We start from the raw sequence: 27151 nt of genomic DNA, 5'->3' as shown, positions 1-27151 counted from the left end.
GTAATGCTGATTTGGCTTGGCTCCCGTTGGATTTTTAAAAGGCGGCGGTAGTGCGTTTTGGGCACTTCTTGTGAGCAACTGTGAAACAGGGTGTAACGTTTCTCTATGGTGAAACCTTTTCGAGGTGTTTCTGCGTTGTATTTTCGATTTAAGTGGTCTTCGCTGCCGTGGTTAGTTTGTTTGGCTGGTTAGTACATGTGCAAACGGTCTTTGCCTATGATTGTGATGTTCTGGAGTTGTGGAAGCTCGTTGCCCCTATTGCAAGTACTTGCGTTGTCGCGGCATCATTCGAACACTATACGATCAGAGCAGAAACAAGTGCTATAACCTCCCCCGGTGGTCGTGTAGGCGTCAGCTCTCGAAGTATTGGGCAATGCACGGTGGGAACCCGTTTTATCTGCGGATGCGTGCTTGCACTAACTCTGACGAAACTCTGATCATTCGGGACCTATGAAAGCAGTGCTGTATTGTGTTTGTTCCCTGCTTAGTTCGCCTGTTTACATACTCGCCTGAATGTGTGCTGTTGTGATTTGTAAGTTTTCCCCCGTCGGTCTGTACCAGATACCTCACATTCAGCTGCTTATCGCCTGTGGTCGTTTCATAACTTTGCTGCAGAATTTTGTCCTTAAGTCGAACAAACTTGGGAAGGAAATCGTGAAGCTTTACTCCCGAAAAGCACTTGTACGTCCATAGAATTTACAGTTCAAATGCAACACATATCCTCATTAAGTTTTAGAAGAATTTATGATTTCATTAAATTGAAGTTGCAGATAAACAGAATTCAATAAATTGAAGATTTCTATATGCACACCAAATAAGTTCTGCAAAGTAAAACGGTTTGTTACATTAAAGTTCAATATATGGAGGTCTAATTGTACAAAATTGATTGATATAGGGGTTGATTGGATACAGGGTGTGCATATTCACACGCCTGCTTCCTTGGTCAGTCGTTACATGCCGGTCTACTTGGGCAATAAACCAAGCAAGAATGTTAATGTTTTCGAACTGTTAACTCACCAAGAAGGTGATCTGAAACCTCCAGGCATATGGTAATCTTCTGTTCCAAAAGAAAAAAAAGTAATACTAATAATGTGTACAGTGGCATAGCAGAGTAAACAAAAAAGCTGTCTTTTTAAGACAATGCTACATTCTTTTTCCTAATTATAGCAGCTGTCCAAGGTGTTCTAGATCAGTTACAATGTTTGTTTCCCCTAGTGTTATAATGGCCTCATATTCTTGCAAAGCTAATCATATTACTCATGTATCCTTTCTACATTGAACTCCTGAAATGTTTTATCACGGCCACTGCACCTCATCCACCATGCTTTTTCTGCTTAAAAGTTCTCAAGGCAATTATATTGCCCTCCTCTCCCTATTATTCAGGCATAGAAACTGAGATCCACATGGCCATCACAAACTAATTTTCACTTGCACATGCCGACATTCAAAACATTGCAGTTAAGCTAGAAGCTAGAGGGAAGCTAGAATTAGCCCTAGTGAAATGTGAAGGTTGTTGGTAAAGGCGCCCACAGTGTGCGAGGCCACAGTTTATGCGAATAAAAGTTTTGAGAAAAATTATATAAATTTTGCCTTTGATATTGTTGTTTTATTAATGCTGCTCTTGCTTTAGTTATCCTTTCTTTTAGTCACCATATGTGTTAAATGTAACAGCATTTGATATTATAGCATAGCATTAGTATTTATTATTTATAGCATTTTTGACAATATATCAGGGGGGCGGGGGGTACTCATCTGGATATTTCATTTCTAATGCATAAACTTTGCATGGCTTGTTCGCGTTGCCAACACCTACTGTATTACTTTGCAATTAAAACCTTCACAATTGTTTTTCACGAAAAAATAAAACAAGCAGTCTAAAAATGTTCCTTTGTATCATGCAATATAGTGCTCCTCTCACCTAAAGCTGTATGTTCTCGAGACACAAGTAAACAGCTACATGTTAGCTGCAAAACCTCTTAAATTTGCAGCAATATCGAATATATTGAGACAAAAAAGCTATCTTGGTGAACATATTGCTGCAGATGCTGACCAGCACATGAGTAGTGCTTCTTTTATTACAAACATTTAATTCCCTTGCAGAGTGTGCGTACCACTTGGATCACAATCATTTTATTGAGATGTTTTTGTATCATTTGCATGTGGCAGAAGCAGGAAATAGTAAGCTGACTCTGCCTTAAAGCAAACATACGCATCAGAGAGCGCTTAAAGCATTACTTGTTCACTAGACTTCACGACGAAGAGAGTAAAATGCGAGGTCACTTACCCTGTATTCTGAAACCATCTACGACTGGAAGCTTCATTCCACTGAGCTGAGCGCAGTGCCACCCCTCGACTGAAGACGACGCTGTCTTTCACAGTAATTCAAATGAAGTTTAATTAAACCTAAGCAACCGCTTCTGTCAAGGAGCGGGGCTGCTGTGCACTTGAGCCCAGGTGGAGTGTTGAGTGGAGAACACGGGATTTAGTCATCTTTACCTATCCTCGAGCCTCTTAAGAGATTTCCTACAGCATTTAAGTTCAGCCTTTCTGTTTTCTTACAGCATAGTTATTACAGGTGGTACAAGACATTCCATTGTACAGTTTCTGTAATTCTTTGGGAAAACATCCATCACCTCACTAAACAGGAATAGGCTCAATAGGTTCACTGGTATCATCTATAGTGTTTCCATCTAAGGCCTATTGCTATTACAAGGCATTACAGACATTCAGTGACGTAGCCAGAAATTTATTTCAGGGAAGGATTCTCCACTGGCCACTACCACTCCCCCTTCCCCATCACCTCTCTCTCTCTCACTATATAAATATGGGGAGGGTTTTACATCACGCCAAGAGAAACTCCTAGCACTGCCCAGACAGGAATGCTTTAACAACGAGGATGCACATTTTTACGTTGCCAAAACAACCTTGCTTCACTTCTGAAAAGTTTTTCATTATTAAGGCATGCAGCCACTACGCTTAAAGTTATGCTATCATCCTTGTGCTGTTTTTAAAGATGATTATATTAAAAATAACATTTTGTTTACAAATTGATGTGCTTATATAATGTGTATTATGAACTAGTTGGTACATTACTTAGGAAAGTGAACTGTGCTAAAAACATGACAGCGCTCTGTCTTGTGTCTTCTTGTTTGCAGCCCAGACTTGTTGCAGCCCAAGTAACAGTGGAGGTCAGCGTTATTTTCTTACCAGATTTGCTAGTGAGTGGTTCAGCCATGGCTATGTATGGAAGAGAGCAGGCACTATTTTGCAAGTCGCCTATTACTTAATTGCAGGCATTATGGGCATGCTGCCTTTACGACTGGCTATTCTGAAGACTGGAGAGCAGTAAGCACAGCATGTGCTATGACAGGGTAGGTGAACCTCAGCTAAGGCAACTGGCCACGGCCATCTAATGTTGAGCGATCGAACAGTGATGAGACAATCCCCCTATTTTTCAGTTAACATCATTCTTGACGCCCTTAATGCGCGTCACCAGCCCGGCCCCCTTATCGTATCCACCTCCCCACTCCCTGGAGCTCACTGAAACTCTTTTCAGCCAATCACTGTCACACTCTTCAACATTCATGGGGTTGTTGAACAACACAGCGTCCTCTAACATTCCTATATTTCTGTTTCTGTGTGGACATTGAAGCCATTCACCTAGCTCCCCTCCCACCTGTTTGTTGTGGCAGCTTCTTAGCTTCCCTGGCCCAGCACTCCCGTCCTTGATATAATTTGCCACGCGCAAATCAACATTCTGTAGGCCTTTCTTTCTTGTCCCGCTTTCTTTCCATGTTTTCATTCTTAGCAGTGTGTACAAACTAGCCTGAGAGCAAGCTCTTCTGAAGTTTATTAACATAATGAAATTAAGTCAATGGAAAGTAAGAGAAGAAAAGAAAAGGCGGGGGGAGTGCTTTTTATGAGTTTTCTAAACAAGCAAGTTGCAATATTTTTGGAATGCTTTCCTTCTGCTCAGTGTGCTCGATGATTCGGGGGAGTACCAGAAATTAGAAGCTCTTCGACGACACGAAGGCCTGATCCAAGTTTTAAGCATGTGCTTGTCACATTTTTGTCTGTGTAGAATTTTAATGCCCATCCCTCTCAGTAGTTATGGTTAACACAATCTGGAATGAGGTAGAGAGGCACCATGGGTGGGGCCACAATGTTCTGCCTGCCACAGGCACTGGGCAACCTCTTTCTCCTACTTTTCTCTCCAAAAGTGGTGCACTCCTTGTGCCCATTTGGCACAATGAGTGTGGTCCTAGACATAGCAGTCCTAAACATTGGATTCAGGGGAGAGAAGTTCTACAGCTGAATTTTTTTTTTTTTTTTCATCGCCTCTGTGTTTGCACTTCAAATATTCTTGCAAGGTCAGGCTGCGCATCTCTTATCCACTGAGTATCTCATCAGTGGTGCACTTTGCATGCACAATCAGTGATTGGCACAAAGCAAGGGCTCAGAGAACAATAAAGTTAGGATTGTTTCAAAAAAGAAAAATGTGAAGTTGCTTGAGACAGTGTTTTGCATGCTTGTCGATTTTAACTTCAATAAAGCATTTCTCTGCTCCCGTAATCACTATGTGCCTGTCATAGGCATGCATACCTGGTGGGAGCAGCGATGTGGATGAACTTGTGTGTTCACTTCAAAAATGCCTTTATACTGGCCGTGAACGAAACTAAGGCCCCCAGAAATTACTCGAATTTTACTATGTACAATACGCAATAGCCCGCAGGGTTACACCTCTTTAAATGGGCTCTCTTAATTGCCCACTAGCCAATGCATCCCCTGCATGGCAGGCTAAATATCTGAGTAAATTGCCCTAAGATTCACTATTGTAAGTTCTGTAATTATTGTAAATATTTTCTCTGTGCTTGTTGCTCCCCACTGCATGCTTTTTCCAATTCTGTTCCCTCATCATTGCACCATCCCCCTTTCTGGCCAATGTTCAGGTGTCTGCCATCGCCAATACGGCCAGCAAAATTGTCTTTCATTCTTCCAACAAGCACAAAAGCTTTTTCACTATCAGATGCGAGCTGATACGGATGCTTAGTAAGCTAAACATTTAGCCTGTTTGTTCTCAACGGGACAACATGGGAGAGGGGATCGCCCTCCATGACATCCTCCCCCCCCACATACACACACACTTCGGACTGACACTAGCCCTCAACTTGCTTTCACATTCAACATTTCCCTTTCATCGATGTCGCTCTTTCTGAGCCCGTCTCCTGAAACTTTCAATACCATGGGAGAGGGGATACAGGGGAGTAATTCAACCCCTCAAACCTTCCCACCCTCTGGCTAAGCCGATGCAGACATTATATTAATGAACTTAAAAGGTAAATTTATCCGCTAACATTTTCTAAAATTGTATTTTTAGCAAAATGCTCATTGCATAAGTCAGGTATGTCATGAGAGAACACTTGATCTTTTCCGACAGACTTTCAGCTTCACTATGTGATGTATGTATGAAAGGCCCCAACAATCTTCGACTAATTGTAAGAAGTATGCCCTAAGTCAAGTTTCATTTTAGGCTAACTGTCCTCTTTTATGGGTCAAATAGTAACGGTTGCTAAGGATGCAGGTTGCTCTATCTGACTTAACCTTGGCCAACATGCATGTTGGCTCTTGCTGAGAACAGGTAAAGAGGACTTGCCCCATAAGTTAAAGGTATCGCTCCAAGTGGACTCGAGCTTATTATACTGTCTGCTTCCACTGCCCAGAAGTAATCTTTGTGCTGGTAGATTGCAAGTATTACACTTTCTCTCACTTCATATAGGCAGTTCCCCCACTTGGATGTTATTTTGCAAATTGTATGGGTATCGCATTTGGTCTGTGCATTTTACATTCATGCTTAGTCAGGGCCACCACAACCAGTCCATTTACAACTTCTTGTTCTGCATGTTTATAATCTTCATGCCTCCATCAACTTTCTGCATCGCTATTGCACACCTTCTTAGAAAATGAAGTACTTTGAGACTAGGACATGCAAACTTTGTCGAACTTGTAGTGTGGCTGAAGGGTGCAAGTACGACATTATAGCATTTATGCTAAGATTCTTAGCACTGACATGCATACATTTATGTGTAACTTTATCTGGCTAACCTGAGTAATGCATTATGAAAGCATTCGCTATGTTAATCTTATGCATCTTGGTAGAACCAAGTAATACTGGGCGACACAATTGGTTGTGTGTCCATCTACTGCTTCCTTGAGCACTGGTGTATGATATCCTAAACTATGTTTCTGTATCATCATGTTCAGGTACAGTACACATGCACTTCACTATTGCACTAGTAGAAAGGCTTCAAGGCTTTTCCTAGGCATTCAATAACCACTCTGTTTGTATCCCTACAAACGTAAATGAGGAAGCAAATAAAGCTTAATTCAACCTTACACTATAAAGACAACCGCGCACATTTTGGAAGGAAATGCTTATTTTCAGCATTTATGTTCTTGCTGGTGTAGAAATGATGCTGGCCCACTCTTTGCACGAAGCATGTGCTTGCTGTACACTACTGAGCACTCCACGCAGTGTCGGAGGACGACCGCCTGGGTCAAAAGATCAAAGACGGCAATATTGTGGCATTAACCTGTAAAAAACATGCCCACAGAAAAGACAAGTTGCAAGTAAACTCATTAAATGAGGAAATACTTTTTGAGAGATACTTTGAGTTTTGGTGTTGATGGTGTTCTTCTGTTCTAAAAAGTATTACCCAATGCAAGAATCTCGCATCTTGCTAAAATTATTCTATACATCTAATCAACTGAATATTGGTAGCTGGTGCTATCATATGGTTACAACTCCATTTATTTTCATCGTGGCAGAAAAAAAGGAAAGATGTGAACTCATTTACCCTCATCACCATATTTATAGTCACTTGCACAAAGCTTTATAACCGTGAATGCTTTCAAGCTTCATGAAAGCTGCCCTAGGACTGTGAGAAACGCCATAATTGTAGACTCGGTATTTTCACCACTGAGTTACCCTCCTCCTGTCTCCCCCAAACCATAGCTAAGAATGAAATATGCGACCATGTGCTCAGCAGCAGAGTGCTACAATCAAGGCACCATTGCAGGAGGTATCAGCAGTGGCTTCATTCAAAAATTGTTAAAAGCAAAGGCCACAGATACAGCAACACCAAACATGAACATTGTTGTGAACTACTATAAGTGCCTGTTGGTCCGTGGGCATAAATGCCTGTCCCATAAAATGAAGACGCTTTGTGCAACTTCATATCTTGGAACGTTTCTCTATCCGCCACCCGAGGATGCGCTCTCTAGTGGTCAGGCTCCACCGAGAGACTTCCAGTACTGTGAAAATAATGCAGGCTGTGTTAAATAGTTGATTACAATTTATGCCAGTCTAGTATCATTGAATTAGTTCCAATCTATTTCCCAGTAAGAACGGATATTTGTCCTAATAAAAAATTAGCAAACCTAATTTTTGTTTTAATTTATCTCCATTGGCAACAGCAGTTGGCATGCTGACCTTCTGCCTGCATTAGCTTCAAAGTACTGCTTTGTACTAGCTAAGGGAGTGGAGTTAGCATGTGCGCAAAGAACAAAACTGCTTATGAAACTTTGAAGACATTGGTAGAAAACTGTAAGAGGCAGTAACCAAAGCTAGAAGATGAGCAAGCCAATATCGTCGAGATAAACAACAGTCTCAGCCGAGATAAACGTTGCATCCTGAAAGACTACTGTTCTTGAATTTTTTTATAAAAGTACTTTTGAATATGTAGATTCAATGTTCAGCTTAATTGTTGTGCACAACTTATCACAAGATGCTATACATTTAGCAACATCTTCTAGTTATACTTAATACATCACCAGGTTCATAATAATTGTTTTGAAGCATGTTAGCTTATTGGAATAATGAGCATGATTGAATTAAAATACATGTAAAACAGAAAATTCAACCATATGTCTTTTGAGTGCCTCCAGTGTAGAGGAGAGGCACAGTTTGTTCTAGCACATTCATAAAGTTCTGAATAATTTTTAAATGAGGCTTGAACATCAGAAAAATACATTTACATTGTCAATATAATGCATAGGCTCTTTTGCTGGATGTGAACCATCCTTTTCATAGTAATAGTATTCTGCTACCAGCGACTGATGCTATAGCATGTCACCTCTAACTGAACTGCAGCATCACTGACAAAATGTTGCCCAGCCAGAAATCGTGACGAGTTTATGTAGCAGTGAGTGGCTGATATATAAAAACTGAGAGGAAAGTTAGAAAAATTGTGAAGCATTGATTTATTTAGTGGCTTGCCACACTGTTGCGGCTCAGGGTAGCGTTTAAGCCAAGAATCCTCCACGTAAATTGACGAGTGCATCCGGGAGTAGGAGCAAAGGAAAGAAAGTTTATTTCACATATTTTGCACTGGCTCCATATATGGAAGCCCACTCCACGTAGGAGCACATTCTATGTCTGAGCTCACATCAGGAGACATCAGCCTCCCTGCACCAAAGGTGTCTGCTTTTTAAAACAGCCGTTTACTCTAGAAGACTAGATTGGGGAATCCAACGACTGTTTCTCGGCCAATCATGATCGTCAAATTGTTCACAATATCCCTGCCCTGATGTCGCACCGTTCTGCCGGACTCTGCCTACAATGTTGCACAATCGCCACCACACATGAGGCAACCACGTGGAAATCTGGGAAACTCAAGTTGACACAGTTTCCACAGTAGTCCTCGATGTTGGCCCCTTTCATCAATTAGTGAGCTCTCAGTGACGGTCAGCTTGCAGTGACCCTTCGCGGTTGTTACGTCTACAGAATCCGGTAGTCGTTGTCACCTTGAGGAAAGCTCCTTTGTTGACCCGTCAACAGCCAGTGTCAGGGTTCTGCGTCAGTGTCTGGATGGGTGCCTTGTGGGAAACACTAAGGAATGCCATTTGCCGTGTTGAGATGTAACAACACACTTTCCGTTGGTTCCACCATAACAAGTGATGGCTGCAGCCAGTGCAATTTTAACCGTTCACTTTCGATCAGCCTGCTGTTAACTGCCTGTGCCATTGCTTGACCATACCTTCACTTGTGACGTCTGGTTTGACGACTTCATATAACTGTTGTAGGACATGTACAGCTGTCAGCTTCTTTGTATGCAATAACCTAATTATGCCACAACCTTCGCAGCCACTGGGACTCTACCAGAGCAGCCATCTATTATTCTGCATCATTTAACAGAAACTGCTTCTGTCACACGGTGCTCAAACGAAATTCATGCCAATACAAGCTCTCCCCGATCGGGCAACTAGTGCCGTCATTTCGGTCTTCCAGAAATATAGCTGGTAAGAAGAGTTTAGGCCAAAAGACATTCTTAGTTAATGAAGGTTCCAGTCGAGCAACAGTTTGTTGCAGTTCAGACAGGATGTGACATTCTGGTTTTTGTGACTCTTGGCTGATAGCATGACACTGACCACCGACATACAAAACTTTATACTGCGCTATGGAGAATTCCTAAAAAAGCATACATTGTCACATTAGAAGAAGTAGCCTATGCATCACTGTAATATAGGGACACATTTCTTTTCACTGAAAAATTTATTAGAGCATACTTTCTGGGCAGTTCTCATATGCTATTGTTGTGCAGCACGAATGCATAAAAAAGAGTAATTATCCAAAAATAGTAGTCTTACATCTGATCTGGTAATTATTAACATCATTGTTAATGTTAATAATATTCACATGTTGTAATATTAATGTTAAATGTTGTAATATTAACATTAACATTAAATTATTAACATAAGCATAAAGTGAATGTTATTTCTGCTATTAGCTAGCTTACATAACCTGAAATTTTTTTAGAATTATTCAAGCAAACTGAAGGTCTATATAAACGTTCTGCTTTTACAATGAAACTTTTATTTTTGATCAAGTTTCCCCCAATTTGGTGCAATAATTGTTTAATCAAGGCATTTGACAGCCAAAGTTCACCCTCACATCAAGCCAGACCCATATGTCTGTGCTTTCAGACATGTAAACTAGGAAGTACTCTCGTAGGATACTGCCGAGATGAATTCAGTGAAATTTGTTTAATATAAACAAAAATGTCTGCTTAGTAGGTCTCCAAATCTGTCTTAAATGATTAAAATTTCATTGGCAAGCTGAAAATTTCTGTGTAATAAAATGTATAACAGCTAGGAAATAAATGTGTTGAATTATAGCTTACAATGATCTGTCTTGTTGCATGAGCTTTTAGAATAAAAGTAGTATTTGCCAAATGTTAGAACAATTCATGTGAATAAGTCGTATTTCATCACTTTGATGGTTTTATCAAGTACAACTTGTAGGATTTCAATATAAATCTTTGTTACGAAATTAGCTTTGTCACGTTTTGTGTTAATTTTTCATTCCTATTATTTTCTACACTTCAAATTATGCCACAATCAAATTTGGCTCACATTGGCAACCAGTACTAAGTTTTTGCAATCGTTAAATGTAATGCATTTTCTTTAAATCTGTTTAATGCCTGTTTAAAGACCCTTCCTGCTTTTCACTTGTAATTAAACAGAGTCATTAGAATTGGATGTTTGCTAGATGTTCATATTTGAACACGATCGTTTTCAAACATGAACATCTAGCGCTCATCTAATCCTAATGTCCCTGTTTAATTACTAGTGAAAAGCAGAAAGGGTCTTTAAATAGATGTGTAACTGATTTAAAGAAAATGTTAGAATTAGATCTACGCTAAATATTCATGTTTGAACTAGATGGGGTTCTAAAATGAGGCACATGTGGCATCTGATCATGTTTGTTGGTGTTACTTCCCTAGGTCTATAGGAAACCACTGCTTGATCTTTATTTTAGTCAGTCAAAAGTCGTAAAGCAAGGGATAGCACATTCAGCTCTCAGATGAGCTGAAACAAAGTCATGTACATGTAATTCATGCAGCCAAGTTTCTTGCAGAAGATCGAGAGGCTAAAGCAAGCTGATTTTCCCAGTCAAGCGCTGTCCAGAACTTGTGAGAAGTTTTGAAAAGGGATAAAAAGTCAGGTTAGTACAAGTGAACAGGAAAATAAACAAAAAGGAAAAAGGTTTGCTGTGGTGCCGTACATTCACAACTTGTCACATTGCTTGAGAAATGTTGCCACTAGATATGGCGTAAACACAGTGTTCTCAGCTTAGGAGAAGCTGTCAAGGATTTACCCACTCACTAGAAGGAAACTAGAGTGGTGTAATAATAGACAATGTGGTTGCAACACAAAGCACTTGTCAATGGTTGTACTTTGCGAGACTGGGATTGTTCATCAGATTTCACTCACATGTGGAAAATCGTATCTCGGACAGAGTAGCAGATGCCTCAATATTCAACCACAATAAATATTTAAAGAAGTCTAGTGCATCACATATATTGCCACACTGTCACACATGCAGCTGTACACCTATGTTGGTAGGTACAGAGGTCCTTTCTAGACATAGATACTAAAGAACTCGCAAAATAATCGGAGCTTTTCATATTAAAAGAATGAGAGACGCATGCGTGAGCCAGGCTTCAGTTTTGTTGTCAGACAATGAATACGCATATCTGCTTAGTACGTGTGCTCACAATACATAATCTGTTACATAATTTTTTTTTTTGCCTTTCTGGTTTTGTTTTCTTTTTCCGGAAGATTTTAATGTTTGAATTTGGCTTTCTTTTAACTTTGATGCTTTGTTAACCTTCATATTCTTGTTTCACCACGTCTTCCTTTGGATTCTACGTGTCTTAATTGCTATCACTCATATACAATCTTTTTCAATAAAACCTTCCAATTGAAAGTCAGTGCTCGATTGTCTTGTGTATGTTGTCTGTGTCTTCATCCATTTGTGCTGCAACAAAATTATGTTACCGTACCAACTCGCCCAACTATCAATCCTATTACTCTTGATGTTTCTCATACGAGGCAGATTTTTATTTTTTTTAACAATGCGACTCCACTTTGGCTTCACTCTTGAAATTAGCAATGTAGCTAAAGGGAACGGCGAAATTTGACCATCTGCTAGACTTGTTATAATGTGCCAACGCATTAGGCACTTGTCGAAACTAACTGAGCACGGGTCAGCACCAGATGCAATGGAGTAGTATGCATTTGCAATAGCAAAAAATGCCACAGTGATAGCCATTCCCTTGGAATTGTGCTGCTTTTGCATCCACATCTAGATAGCTTGAAGAGAGATTCATTATATTCATTACCTGGTGCACTATGCTAAGTAACAATCAAGTGAATCATGCAGGAAGATGGTCTTCTGGGGCTCCGTAATTTGTCACTGTGACCCAGTGCCCAAGATTTGGAATGTGTAGAATTTGGACAAAGGTACTTTGCTTCTTGAACTTCAGTTTCTGCCCAAGCAGAACATCCTGAAATTTGCATCCGTCAGGAGATTGCCGAGAAATAATGAAGTGTGCTGCATTCACGATTGCATCTGACAACCAACCTGTGCCTTGCAAAGCATTTAGTTCGGAGGGAGTGACCTTGTAAGTGTTGCAAGTAGAAGAACCACAGATAGCCTGTGTAATTGCATTGTTACGTGAGAACACTGTTTTACATTTGACATGTTGCAGTGAGGCTTGCTGTCCCACACTAGAGCTGTTTGTAACAGCTAGACATCTCTTTTTTTTCCGACTGCTTTGTATTAAGCACTGTCCTTTTCTTATGTGGTCGACCACCAGCCGATTCTACAAGAGGAATGGTGAGCACTGTTGCCTGCTGTGCAGTATTAGTTGCTGTTGTGGTAGCCTGACATATTGCGTGATAATTTGAAGCTATTAGCAAATCTACATTTTGTTCGCTTTGTAATTCATCAGTACAGTAATCACTCGCTGTTATGTGTTCTTCTGCAGATGACACTGGAATGCTATCATGTCTTTCTGCCTCACCCTGCAAGATGGTTACCCCTTGCAAGCTTGTCACTTCTTGTTCACTGCTCTGTACTGTTTCAGTGAAACTAGAAAGTTCTTTCTTATTTGTGCCATAGGTTATAAGGTTGTGAAAAAAGTTCTCGCACTCAGCTAGTTTTTCCTCCAGCTTACTTTTGCTATACTGCGCCATTGCAGTTGCAGCCCCTTTTGATATTTCTACGAGATGTGCATATGCACATTTATATTTGGATTCTAATGTATCAAGCTTTGGCTCTGCTTTTTTCACTACACTCAAAGTTAAAATGTTCTCTTCATCTTGTGGCTCATCCATTTCAGTCTCCACAAAGTCAGATTTGAGCCAGCGTTGTGGAATACATTATCAAAAAGATTTTCGTTTTGCTTTGACCTGGCTGCAAGAATATACCTGCAAGGCAGCCCATACTGCATGTTAAATGTACATGTGCACATTGCCATCCTCTTTGTGACTACACAACATTTATTGTTCACAGAAACAACATGCTGATCATCAGACACTGAACATGTTCCAGGATTTTGTAGGAATGTTTCATATTCTTTACAAACCAATTTCCTAGCATACTGTGTATATATTGTAGACATTTCCATGTAAAAATTGCTCACTTTAATTGTGTTGACGCAAAACTTGGTTTCTTTATATTGCGCATGACTGACTGCAAGGGCATTGCGAGTTGCCTAATCTATGAGAGCTTTCACAGCTTTAACTAAGTGCATTCCTCGTCTTAAATATTTCTTTAGCTTTTGGTAGTGGCTTTCCATTCTATTATTAGTATTATTTCCTAAACTGTACACATCTGAACGATAAGCATTTTATCTGAACAATAAGAACGATATTTTTGCAGCTGTGCCAGTTTTTATAAAAATAATCCAGTAGAGCGCTGTCATTCTTTAGGGCTTCTTTCAAATTTAGTGAGTGTTGTTCATATATGTCAACATTATGTGCAAATACTAGTTTGGAAATTGTATCTTTTACATTATTCTTGTCTAGGCTATTTAACTATGTTGTGAACTTCGTAGTGGAGATATTTTAGCACATGCCATGAACATAATAGAATCCTACAGTCAGGCAAGAGTTGCGTAACTATGTTCATTTCCTTTAAGTCCTTGTCCATCACAGCAACTTTACACTTAGCCTTTATAGCAGGGTTTAAGTTCAGAAATGTTTCAAGGAAGGATTTTAGAATTTCAGATGTTTCTCGCTGGACAACGGCATAACATATAGGTCTGCCATGACTACTTCCATCTTCACACAGAACACAATGTAACACACACACACTTCTCTGTTAAGGTTATAGGTTCCATCAAAGAACAATACCTCTGGATACTTTTCGTCTAATTGAGCCATATGCTGCGACTGTAACATAATGTACAGAAGATCATTCTGTGAATTTTTTTTCAGCATGGAGTTTCCATCCTGCAGTTTCAGAAAATAATCTGTCTATTTCCTGCAGAAGGAGCGCTCCATGATGTGTGCTGTCTTCTATCTTTTGAACTAGTGCATGCTTTAGGTTTCTCACGTCCTGTGAAGTAATGTGCTTTTTCGTTTTCTTTAGAATAACTTCCTTTATATCTTTGGAATTTGCATTATAAGAAATCATTTCTCTTAGTTGGTCTTTCTCCGATGGAGTTAATACATACGATTCATTCTGTACCACATGAGAACTTCGGGACCTCTTTTAAGGTTATGAGCCTCTGTCATATTCACAATTTCATAGAATGGTTGTGGTGTAGAACGTAGTACAAGTTTCAGTTCAACTTTGCAACCCGTTCTATTGAAGTGTTGGTTTGGACAAATACTCTGCCCTCTTGAACTTGGGTACCCTGAATGGCAACAGGCAAAAGTAACACGTATGTATGGAAATTCTGCTTCGTTAATATCTTTGTCAAAGCAAAATGGATTCTTATCTGACCTTGAGATACACATGGGATGGAACGCGTTATTTTTCCATTCCTCATAGCTAGCTGAAAATTGTTTCTAGTTGCTGAACTTGCTACCTATAGAAAGACTTCCTCCCCTTTGAGATTACAGCCCTGTGTCGATCTCACAAGCTTACATTTTTTCCTACGGTGACCTTTAGCTCTCTTGCTGCAACCCAATGGAGGGCTATCTTGTATGGTCACTTTGGCAGTTGTCTCCGCAAAGCTTCCATAAGGCATGGAGTAGCTGGTAATACTTACTACTTCCCTGCTTTGAACTAAAGTTTCAGCTGCTGACTGTGTGCTTATTTGTTTTTCTGCAGTGCTTTTGGCCAGCGATACAGCATTGGAATGTTCAAGCATCCAACAGACAAAATCTTCTGTGGACTGTAAAACTGTACTTCTGGCATTCATGTAGACCTTATGGTTTTTAACAGTGCCAACTTCAGAACATTGTGCCATGTGATCCGGTGGCAGTGCAGCATGGCCTTTAAGACCAAAGCTATTTTTCTGTCTCTCAGGTGCCTCTAAGTTACCTTGCTTTATTACAGCATCAGAGTTTTCCGTGTACTCTTCAGCTTCCGATTTCAGGAGGACTTTCACTTGCCAAGTGGCACTGCTCTGAGGGCAGAGATTCTGAGAGCTGTGCCACACTGCATTGTTGAAGCCTCCTGTAGCTATTAACTAGGGCAGATTTAGAAGCAGCAGCAACAACTGGAGTCTTGCACACTTTGTGTACCCAGGCACCACCCACAAGTGCAGGAGCACATGGAGTGCTTTTTTTCACCTGATGCTTTTTGGTGGCATGTCGTGCTGAAGTGACACCCGTTTCTTCATTCTTCAGTGCAACTTGGCAAACCTGTGAACTTGCGCAGTTTTGTTCAGCCTGATCTGTTGTGCGAGGTTCGAAAAAGTTGGCTGGTGCTATTTCACTGCTCTCTCTCCAAGTTCTTTAGCTTCTCACTGGAGGATCACTTCACATGCCATGCAGCAATGCTCTGCAGCTGCCATCTCTGGTAACTGCACCATGCTGTGAGCCTTGAGTACCTTACAGCTAGAATCTGCTGTTTACCAGCAGGCGAGGGGTGTGGCACATTGGCAGGCACAACCTTTTGCACCTTGTAGCGCACACACACACAGAATGCCTGTTTGCTGGTCGCTGAGCCGCAGCAATCACCGAGGGTGTGATGTATGCACTTGCACATGTCGAGAGGGCAGAGTATGCGACTGCGGCGTCCAATTCTGCCACCCTTGATGCCACTTCAGTTTCCTTGCTCTGGTGGATGGGGGCAGAAACTAACCTCTGTACAACTGCTGCCCAGGTCTCACTGGCGTTGCATTTTTGGGTGACCACATCACCTGCTGAGCTTCCAAGAACAGGAAAGTTCTAACTTTTCCAGTATTCAAATAGTGCACTGGCGTGGTCACCATAGAAGTGCCGCACCTTCTCGTGCTCCTTCTGCATGCACTTTGTACTGCCGCCACACCTCCTCCTCATGGCTTTTATTGGTGCCCTTGACCATGGTCGGTTGGTGTCACACTGCAAGTACCCCAGATGCTGAATACACAACAACTACATGTTCACTTTACTGCCACATGCATCATTTGAAAGGGAGTGTGTAAATTTGTGTGTGCAAGTAAAACAAAGCTATCCAATACAAAAACTATATTCAGTCACTCACCTTTATGGAAAAAAGAAGTTTGCTATTGTTAAGCTTCAGTATTTCTTTTACCGATGATTTGTCTAATGTGTCACTGTTTTATGTCATTTTAAAACAACAAAATGGCAGAGCAGTGAATGAATAACACAATGTAGAAATAGCGAGTACTAAAAGGCAGTATGCCTTGCGCACAACTTGATCATCGGTGTCACTTGTGCAAAAATTGACTAAAAAGATTTTTTTACCGAAAGCTTACCTAAAGAGCCATATAACTGAAATATGCCCTGCTTATATTGGAGATTAAACATGCCCACCTTCCTGTCATGCTGTTATAGCTACGGCCTGGTAAGGTGGCTTTTGCCGACGTGAAGCAGCACTTATTAATGTATTACTTTTGGGTAGAGGGAGGTATTTACAGTGCCTGCATGGGGCATTACAGTAAGGGAGTGAAAGTATGATCAACAAAGAATAAAGAAGTAGATGTAATTCGTAAAGAAAGCACACTGGCATGCAAGCATGCAATAAACCGAAAAAGTTTAACATGTAACATGTAATTCCACTCAGACAGTATTATACAATAGAAAACAAAAACAAGCAAGCACTGATAATGTGAGTCATATGGATATCAACAAGTGTACCATTTGAGGTACTACAAATTATATTTTATGATGATCTGTTTGATCGAGTCACAGATTGTTCAAGAAATAAAAGACATCCGAAATACATAAGTTGCCCTAGTTGATGTTGTCAAAGCATGCAGAAATATAGTCTGATTTTGACATGTATTTATCACAGTTTGACAATCCATCATTAGAAAACATTATCGTGAAATTTCAGAAGTTCAAATGAAGTTTTTTCCTTTATTCCTGAAAGGGCACTAAACCAAGGTGACACTTTGCTGCAGTCATGATGAAATCTCTATCATAAGTAGAGGGTATAAATTGCAAGTACACTACACCATGAAATCATGTTGTAGTACGGAGCTTCTAGTATATAAATAACATGTATGCTTGTTTCAAACAACACTATTTAAAGCGACGCTTTCCTTACTTATCCTCCAATGTTTGCTGTATGTGGCCGCTGCTGTCTCCGGCCTAGTCGCCGGTACCTCGGCAGATCTATTTGTGGATATAAGTATGAAGAATATGTGCCCCAAATGCACTGGCAAACAGGCTGATATGACTCTGAAATGCTGGCCGACGCGAAAAGCGGAGGAGGAGGATATGGTGAAAGCGTGAGAAGGAGAGCGTAGTGCCACGTAAGATGGGCTCTGCTGATACCACGGCTACAAGTTGGCGCCAGAGTAGCGCGCGTCGTCTGTTCGCCGACGACAACAAAAATGGCACATATGGAAACAAAGCACTGTATGAGTGGAGGTCTGTCTGCGGCGGCTGCTATGAATCGCGTCCACGCATCAGCTACGCGATGGCTCTTACAATCTCCAGATTAGAGAGGCAGTCGCGCCATACTTCGCTCTGTTTGCAACGTGCCGCATAAGATAGATTGTTTGCGCCCGCCAGTATATCGTGAAATGAAAGCGCGTATAGAACTGGGCTCCAATTTTGCATTAGGGAGTGTTGAACCGTCGGTGAATTTTTTGGGGTTGCCACTGGTACAGTTCCGTCGAATTTGGAGCATAATGCGCGAGAAGCCTTGCTCAGGCAGCGTCAATCGTAAATTACGGAACTTGCGAGCATACATGTTTTTATTTGCTTCTTAACATTTCGCGGTCTTTCTTTGTCAGCCAAAAAAAAGCAAGCATGCAAATAGTTCCTTGTTGAAAATGTCCCAGTGTTATGTTTCTTATAATTGCCTACATTCACTTTCTTTTTTTTTTAATATAGACTTGGACAATTAGGACAGTAATTCATGATTGCATGATGTGCAATTGGGGACACCTTCACGCATGCACGCACACACACGTGTGTGTTTTGATCTTTTACCATTTGTGACTTTTTTTATCGTGTCTGTGTTTTGATAATTTACAATTGGAACAAAATGTTCAATCAACTGGGGAGCATCGCAATGAAAGAAGTAAATGACGATGACATATCAGTGAAACAGAGGAATCTAGAGAACTAAAAAATTATAGGCCCATTATAGGCCCATTAGCTTACTCCCAGTATTATATAGAATATTTACCAAAACAATCTCCAACAGAATAAGGACAACACTGGAATTTAGTCAACCAAGGGAGCAGAGGCTGGCTTCAGGAAAGGTTACTCTACAATGGTCCACATCCATGTCATTAACCAGGTTATCGAGAAATCCGCAGAGTACAATAAACCTTTCTATATGGCTTTCATAGATTACAAAAAATCATTTCATTCCGTAGAGATACCAGCAGTCATAAAGGCATTGCGTAATCAAGGAGTACAGACCGCTTACGTAGATACCCTAGGAAATATCTACAGAGATTCCACAGCCACCTTAATTCTACACAAGTAGGAAGATACCTATAAAGAAATGAGTCAGACAAGGAGACACAATCTCTCCAATGCTATTTGCTGTGTGCTTAGAAGAAGTATTCAAGCTAATAAACTGGGAAGGCTTAGGAGTAAAGATCGACGGCGAATAGCACAACAACCTTCGGTTTGCCGATGACATTGTTCTATTCAGCAACAATGCAGGCGAGTTACAACAAATGATTGAGGACCTTAACAGGGAAAGTGTAAGAGTGGGACTGAAGATTAATATGCAGAAGACAAAGAAAACGATAAATAACCTGGCAAGGGAACAAGATTTCAAGATCGCAGGTCAGCCTCTAGAGTCTGTGGAGGAGTACGTTTACCTAAGTCAACTAATCACAGGGAACCCGGACCATGAGAAGGAAATTCACAGAACAAAAATGGGTTGGATCGCATACGGCAGACATCATGAGCTCCTGAATGGGAGCTTACCGTTATCATTGAAAAGGAAAGTATACAATCAGTGCATTTTATCGGTGCTGACATAGGGCGCAGAGACTTGGAGGCTGACAAAGAAGCTTGAGAACAAGTTAAGGACCACGCAAAGAGCGATGGAACGAAGAATGCTAGGCATAACTTTAAGAGACAGAAAGAGAGCAGTTTGGATCAGAGAGCAAATGGGCATAGATGATATTCTAATAGACATTATGAGAAAGAAATGGCGCTGGGAAGGTCATGTAATTCGCAGACTAGATAACCATTGGACCATTAGGGTAACAGAATGGGTACCAAGAGAAGGGAAGCGCAGTAGAGGACGGAAGAAGACTAGATGGAGTGACGAAATTAGGAAATTTGCTGGTGCTATGTGGAGTCGGTTGGCGCAGGAAAGGGGTAATTGGAGATCGCAGGGGGAGGCCTTTGTCCTGCAGTGGTCATGAATAGGCTGATGATGATGATGATGAGAGGAATCTAGTCTTAACATACTTATAATGTAACAGTAACAGTGTCACTCACCTGCTTTGACTATTCTATAAAGAAAAAGGCACTGTACTCCGATTCCCACTTGGGAGCACGTCGGCGCCCGTGAGAAAAATGCCTTGGCAGTGAGGCCAAAGCCAGAGGGAGGGGGTACGTACATGTTGGGTCGTCGAAGCAGATGACCGCTGTAGCACCACACCAGGCAGGTCTCCTCCAGGCACAGGAAGGCCCAGAATGGAGTCTCCCAGGGAACAGCAGAACGAGTCCTCTCGAAAGCTGGCTTGCGGACGGCAGCGGTGAAGCGGGAGCGTAGGGCAGGAGCATAGGAGTTGAAGACAAAGGTCCAGATGTTGCGACCGCTGGCAAAGTGACATTTCCAATAGGTTCATTTACAAAGGGGCACAATCCTCCTCCAATCACCAACAAAAGACTGAGAGTCCTTACCAATCATTATAGACTATGCAAGCCTAGCATGAGCGATTCATTTGAGCAAATCAAAGCACGCATTTTCTTTCCAACATCCCTATTGGTCTTTTCCAACATCCCTATTGGTCTCTTCCATTAGACTTTCCCTTTCCTTTTCCTGGCTCTTTTCCTCGTGCACCCATTTCAAGAAACAACAATAAAGTGCACAACACTATAATACAAGCGAGCGAATTGCCACTTTCCCCTTCCTTCCCGACACACACATGGCCTGTACATCCTAAACTCATTTAGGGTTTAAGAATAGGGGCCCCAAAGAGCTTTGCGGATGTTAGCGTTGGCACACGCAGGAGTGAAGAGTAGAGATGGGTCGCTCAGGAGCGAGCCAGATCTTTTGAGTCACTCTTCTAAAGGAGCGAGTAAGCCGTGGCTCAGTCAAAGTGAGCGGCGGTTCTTTTGGAGAGCCGGTTCAGTGAGCCGTAATGAGCCGTGCCGAACCGTTCCGTCAGAGCCAGGTGTTCTGCTGGGTGCGATTTGCGCGCCATCTATTAGTAGTGCGAGAAAGCTGGTTGAGAGCCGGTTCTCTCTCGTTCAGTGAGCCGTGCCGAACCGTTGCGTCAGAGCTGGGCGAGATTTGCGCGCCACCTATTAGCAGTGCGAGAAAGCTGGTTGAGTGAACGGGTCGGCATGGCTCACTGAACGAGAGAAAAGCAGCTCTCCAAAAGAGCCGGACGGCTCAATGAACGAGAGAGAAGCAGCTCTCCAAAAGAGCTGGCTCTTTTGGAGAGTGGCTTCTCTCTCGTTCAGTGAGCCGTTCCGACCTGTTCACTCAGAGCCGGGTCTTCTGGCAAAGTGCGTATTTCTGGGTGAGTTGGTTGAGAGCCGGTTCGTTTGGAGAGCCAGTTCTCTCTCATTCAGTGAGCCGTGCCGACCCGTTCAGTCAGAGCAGGGTCTTATGGCAAAGTGCGCATTGCTGGGCGAGTTGGTTGAGATACATTCTGAGCAAAAGAGCGCTCGCAGAGCGCCGTACATGTTGTCGTCGCTTTGTATTGTCCTGCGGTGTTGCATCTTCCTTGTCCGTTGTCTGGGAGCGCTGTTTCGCTCACAACTTGTCTTCTGGCAAATCATTGGCAAAGGATGGCACCGTTCGTTGACAGCTGTTGTTCAAGCGATGTCTCAAAGACTCCCACCGATCGTGCATTGTGAGGTAGTGCACCATTTCGAAGGTAGTAGTAAAAATACCTATAACAAGGTTATTCTACTAATGCACATATGTTTTATAAAGCCAAATAATGGGACCCTATAGCAGAGGTTACAGTGTAACCTGTATTATGAAGTCTAGTTATTTGGCTTTCATGAAAAAAGAAATGATATATGCATTAGTAAAATAGCCGTGCAGTAAATTTAGGCATGGTCTTTTCCATTTCTTAAGAGGGAAACAGGGCCTGTCCAGGCAGTGTTTGAAGTTGGGACGATTGATGAATGCAGATGATGAAGAGAGGAAATATATTTACATAAATGTACAAAGGCAAACCGAGTTACAGAAGCAGAGTCACACAGACGGCCGAACTAACGGTAACAAAAAAAAAGAAAGGTAATTCTCACACAGAGAACACACACTACAAGACCTTACTTATCGACCCACATGTTAAAGCCTAGGTACTTGCAGAATTACAAGCCGCTGCACGGAGCCTCTAGCTAAACAATACTGACTTGACTTCTAATGCATTTGCTTGCGTTTTTGTAAGGTTTAGAAACAAAGAAGTTAGGGCGGCCGTATTTCGAGGCCCATTCTAAGCTTTGATAACCAATGAAGGTAGCCACAGCCCCTGAAGTTTGCCACAACCTCGAGCCCAGGGCTCGGCTAAAAGAAAAACAAACACATAACGAAAAAATTCCGAAAAAACCTCTCCTTACGGGAGCCCTTGCCCTTATCGCGCGATGCTCTTTTCCTTCCCCGCCGCACCTGCGCGTCGCCTTTGAATGATGACAAGTTTTTTTTTCTCAGCTAACTGGCCGGACCATTAACCCACTGGCTCTTCGCAGAAATGTCAGATGGTGGAGGCCCACGACACCTCGGCACCATCAAGAATGCCAGCAAAGGAAAGGGCCCTTCGCGGAACACGTGGCAGTTTGCATATTTCCGCAGAATAAGCAGCATGGAGATCCCCTGCCGTGGGAGTGGAGCATTAAAACGAGCGGCGCACGTGCTCATTGTGTGTGCCACGCTTGCTTTCTTGGTGCACTGGTGGATGTGCGCGCTTAACAAAGCTAGGAGCCTTGGGCTGTCACAGGGATGCTGTCAACCGAACAGTGACTCCTACGCCTTTGTTAATGTTTGCGGGGAGAGAACCGGGTGGGGAGCTTGGTGCTTTACAGGGAACTCTCGGCGTAGACCGGAAGCCCACAATGGCCTCGCGTTAAAAAAAAAAAAAAGAAAAGAACACGGTGATGAAGTGCGGCCTTACACGTGTTATAGGTACTTTTGCTATGTATTGAGAATATTTATCAATTACTTATTTACTTAATTTGAAAGCGTGAATTATTGAATTGTATTTAACCTTTATTTTCTGATATTGGGGATAGAATGCTAATGATACTCTACAAGAGACAGAATGTGATGTATTTCTCCAGAAAAAACCTAATAGTCATTACAGGAGCTTTCTGTTCTTGTGGTACTTTAAAATCCACTTTGTCAAAATAAGAATAAAAACTAAATTTTATTTCAACTTTATATTTTGCTGACCTTATCAGAAGTGAGACGACCCCTCTTTTCTGTACAAATTTGGCCAGCTTTAAAAAATATTCTTTCACAGGGTACACTTGTCGTGGGTATACAAAGCCATTTTAAAGCCAGTGCATACAAGTTCGGGTAGGTGAATTTTCTACTTTCCCACCACTTCAGCGGTTCATTCTTACGGTTCAAGTACAGCTCGTTGAGGTATTATCTATCTCAACGACGGCCTGAGCTGTAGGGTCTTGGTTTCCTTGCAAGGAACTCAAACTCGCGTCAAACTCATCCCATACTGAGGAGGTCTGAACAGGCGTTGCGGGCTCATTGCTTGGTCCGGGTTGTGTACTTTGGATAGTCGCTTTTACCCTCAAAACAAGCGCTTTCTTATTCGACTTAAACTTTGCATCATCCCCAAAGCCTTGCGACATAAACCGTGGGTCCAAAATTAGGGATTGAGAAATTAACTCGTTTGATTCTCCGTTTCCAAATTGCCGTGTCAGACCATCTACGAGTTCGTTTGCAAGCTTTGCAATAGCCTCAGGAGTGTGTCTATTAGTCTCAAGATAATGTTTTACTTTTCTCGTCATTATTCTGGACAAAACAGTAGTTTCAGACAATGACACATTTGCTTCAGCAGAAATTTCTGTTATATCATTAAATACTGACAACACCTGAATAGCATGGGCCCGTTCTGTCCATTCTTGTTCTTCTAACTGCTCTTTGTAACCAAGTAATGCCAGAGTTGAAACGAGTGGCTCTTTGTTTCCGAGTAACCTCTCTAACATGTCAAAGGTGGAATTCCACCGAATGGGAACATCTTGCTTTAATTCAAGTTTATCTTTGTTCAATGAAGCTTGCATCTCGCGAAGTTTCGAGAGTGCAGAGCTGCTTTGCTTGAAGTACTGGACTATGGACTTGGATTTTTCAAGTTTTGCCCCAATGGATGCTGAAATGGCAGCGGTGACCATTAAATTTAAAACATGCGCAAAACAACCCAGGTTTTGGAGATTTAATTCTGCGACGGCTGCTTTCATGTTAGCAGCATTGTCAGTGACAACTGCACAATTTTATTTCTGATAGCAAACCTTTCTAGAGCTTCATTTATCCAGGCTGCTATATTGTGACTCGCGAGTCTGTAGGAAAATTCAGAGCATTCAATCAGACACAATCGTAAGCAAGTAGCCTGATCAATGTAATGAGCAGTGATGGCATAAAAGCTAGTATTATTAATATTAGTCCATTCATCACACGTCAGGCAAACAGCTGGGGCATCGAGCAGAGCCGATTTAATTTTGTCTAGGAGTTCGCTATGAACCACGGGCAACAAACTATTTGTCAGTGTCTTGCGGCTCGGTAAGCTGCAATTTGGATTTAAAATATTAATGAATTGTCGAAATTCCTTATTTTCAACCAGTGAAAACTGATGGTACTCCTTGCAAATCATTTTCAGTAAGTGAACATCAATCAACCTTTTTTTTTTCTGCACTGACACTGGTCTAACTGCATCGACATATCGAGTCGATGACTGCGAGAACTGGCCTGATCTAGGTCCAGGCATTCAGAACGGGGTTGATGAAGCCGTCAAAGTCAAAGCTGGCGACAGCAGACCACTTTCTGGTGCATCCGAATTGTCCGATAATTCGCTGTGGCTCCTTGAACGTGAAGAGCTTGGCAACGGCGCCGAGGAACGAGCAGCAGGGTCGTCAATGCTCTTGCCACTTGAGGAAGGCGATCGGGAGCGGCGGGGTTCAACTCAGCCAAAGGGCACTGCGGTGTGCTTCTTCGTCAAATGCTGTCGAAGATTTCCAGTCGAGCCAGATGACAGAGAGAGCACAATTTGACAGTATCTGCATTTCGCCTTGCCGTCCGGCAATTTTGCGAAGTGGTACCAAATTTCGCTGGTTATGCGATTTGATGACATTAATCTAGGAATGAAATAGAAAGGGAGAATGCTGCATTAAAATTTATGCACGAGTTGAAAAGGCGTAATAAAAAAAAAAATTGGGGGTCGCTTAAGCTTCGCCTTTAACAGTGGAACGCGACAGCGTGTTGCAGCGTTGCCGAGGAGTACATGGAGCGCCATCGCCCATTCGGTGCGACGTGTGGCTCGTTGGACAATTTAAGGAATGCACACCTGTCTCGCATATCTCGGTGGACACCCGAACCGGGCCGTAAGGGAAGGGAAATGGAATGAACAATTGCTTTTAAGGAAAGGAAATGACGCCTGTCACATTTCTCGCTGGACACCCGGATCGCGCCTGCGCGATCCGGGTGCTATTTGCGCTCACACCTGCGCTATTTTCACCCACGGCCAAAGATGCCGACGACATCGGCTTTACTGCGACACGAGCTCCTTAACGCTGTCGCGTTAAAAAGTCTCTGTTTCCCCCAAGGGCGAGGCATCGACTGCAATATCAAATTAGTGGACAGCTATATGGGTCATTCCACGCCAAACATCCCAGACGTTGCGCTCGACCATCTCCAATTTGTAAAAAAAAAAAAAATTCCTGGAACCTTATCCTAATGTGCGCAATCAAAGCCGCAAATATTTCTGCCGAAAAAAATTTATTCGCGAGGCAAGGGCAGTTTGAAGATTTAGAAAAGGAGAGAAACCAGGCGCTGCTCAATCATTATTTTAAAAAAAGAAGCTAATTTTTAGAAAACACTTCACCAGTTTTTTCATTGAAATTTGCACAGATAACGCCTTTTGATATAATTCAGAGCATGCAGCTTTACAAGGCGCAAATATTTTTGAAATAAATCGACAAAGAAGTATGAAAATGTACCATTTTTGCCGGTTTTCTTTTGTTTTAAACATCGAAGTGCTCTCGGAAATTCGGAAATAGCAGTTCTGTTTTTCTAGAGACTGAGTACATCGAAGTGAAAAAAAAAATACTAAACTTGCAAAAAGTGCGTTTTTAGCCAGAAACACTGGTTAATTTCACCCTGAGGTGGTCCAAGTAAAAATACCAGCAATACCATGGCACATAGAACAGTTTATTGTCTTTCATTCCCGAAATTTTTGTCGAGGAAATTTTTGTTTAAAGAGAGACAAAAAAAAAAAAACGTTTGACGTTGAACTCTCGCGCCGCAAGTTGCGGCGTCTTTTAACGCCTATTCGCCGCAGAGCACGACACTGCGGCCAGACGAAATGTAGATATCTTCTTTAGCTCCAGCCCTAAAATGCACGACACCGAGCGATGGCAAACTGCAGTCGTTCTCTGGCCGTAAGTGTTGCGCCATGCCAGGTGTCGTGTTCTGCGGTGAAGAGGCGTTAACAGACAACGCAACTTGCGGAACGAGAACTGAACTTCAAACAAAAATTCTTTTCTCGCTTTAAGCGCAAATTACCTCCATAAAAATTTCATAAATGAAACGAAACAAACTGTTCTCCGTAACCCGCTATTGGCCATAAGTGTTGTTCCATTCCAGGTGCCATGTTCTGCGGCGAAGTGGCGTTAAGAGACGTAGAACTTGCGAAGCGAGAGCTCAACTTCAAAAACTCTTTTCTCGCTTTCAACAAAAATTACTTCGACAAAAATTTCAGAAAATGAAAGACAATAAATTGTTATATGTACTCCGTTATATCTTGTATTTTTACTTGGACAACAAAACAAAGTTTATACAGCAAAAGAGACGATACAGAGGATTTCACAATCACTCATACGTGCACATACAAAGAGAATTACAAATCCAATGCAACTCGCGCAAAAACACTTGAGAAAGATTACAATACAAAAAAATCTTTGCACCTAAAGTGCACTAGCACAGAGAGAGACAAACAAAACACAATTTGTTCACCTGGCACTGCGACAGTCCGACGACCTGAGTGACACGACGGGGCCTATCCGCAGGTTGGCGCACGTTGTCTCGCTGGTCTGTGGCTGGTCGAGTGGTGTTCTCCCGAAAGTCGAGCGGGCGCGCTTCTCAGAAGCTTAAACGGCGGCTCGGGCTGGCTGACAGCGGTTAAAGCCCCTTATTTATAGGCGCTGTTAGAGCACTGTAGCGCTGTCCGCGTCTGTTCGTTCCTTCCATACCGCCAAAAGAAAGGGCGGATGTGACATCCCGGACGTGAAAAAAACAAAGAACGAAAGTGGCGTCCCGGACGTGACGTTTGGGTGAACCCGGTGAACCTAACGACTGCGT

General features: G+C 42.1%; 2 long non-coding RNA genes across 4 annotated transcripts; one reads left to right on the top strand and one right to left on the bottom strand.

Annotated features, from left to right (window-relative positions):
* The first annotated feature begins 66 nt into the window (after positions 1-66).
* On the top strand, positions 67-23539 carry LOC129386431 (uncharacterized). 2 transcript variants are annotated; one of them, XR_008613815.1, is made up of 3 exons: positions 67-187; positions 3156-3371; positions 22318-23539. It is a non-coding gene; the product is annotated as an uncharacterized lncRNA (long non-coding RNA). The 2 variants fall into 2 exon arrangements; XR_011893910.1 differs by lacking the exon at positions 22318-23539 and adding an exon at positions 6466-6550.
* Positions 6432-27151, bottom strand: LOC129386430 (uncharacterized). Of its 2 annotated transcripts, none has more exons than XR_008613814.2 (3): positions 26807-27147; positions 20007-20207; positions 6432-6549 (listed from the first exon to the last, which is right to left on the bottom strand). It is a non-coding gene; the product is annotated as an uncharacterized lncRNA (long non-coding RNA). The 2 variants fall into 2 exon arrangements; XR_008613813.2 differs by lacking the exon at positions 6432-6549 and adding an exon at positions 8347-16341 and having other exon boundaries at positions 26807-27151.

Source organism: Dermacentor andersoni, chromosome 4 (assembly GCF_023375885.2).
Source record: "Dermacentor andersoni chromosome 4, qqDerAnde1_hic_scaffold, whole genome shotgun sequence".
NCBI classification, from domain to species: domain Eukaryota; kingdom Metazoa; phylum Arthropoda; class Arachnida; order Ixodida; family Ixodidae; genus Dermacentor; species Dermacentor andersoni.
This window is presented reverse-complemented; position numbering and strand designations above follow the sequence as displayed.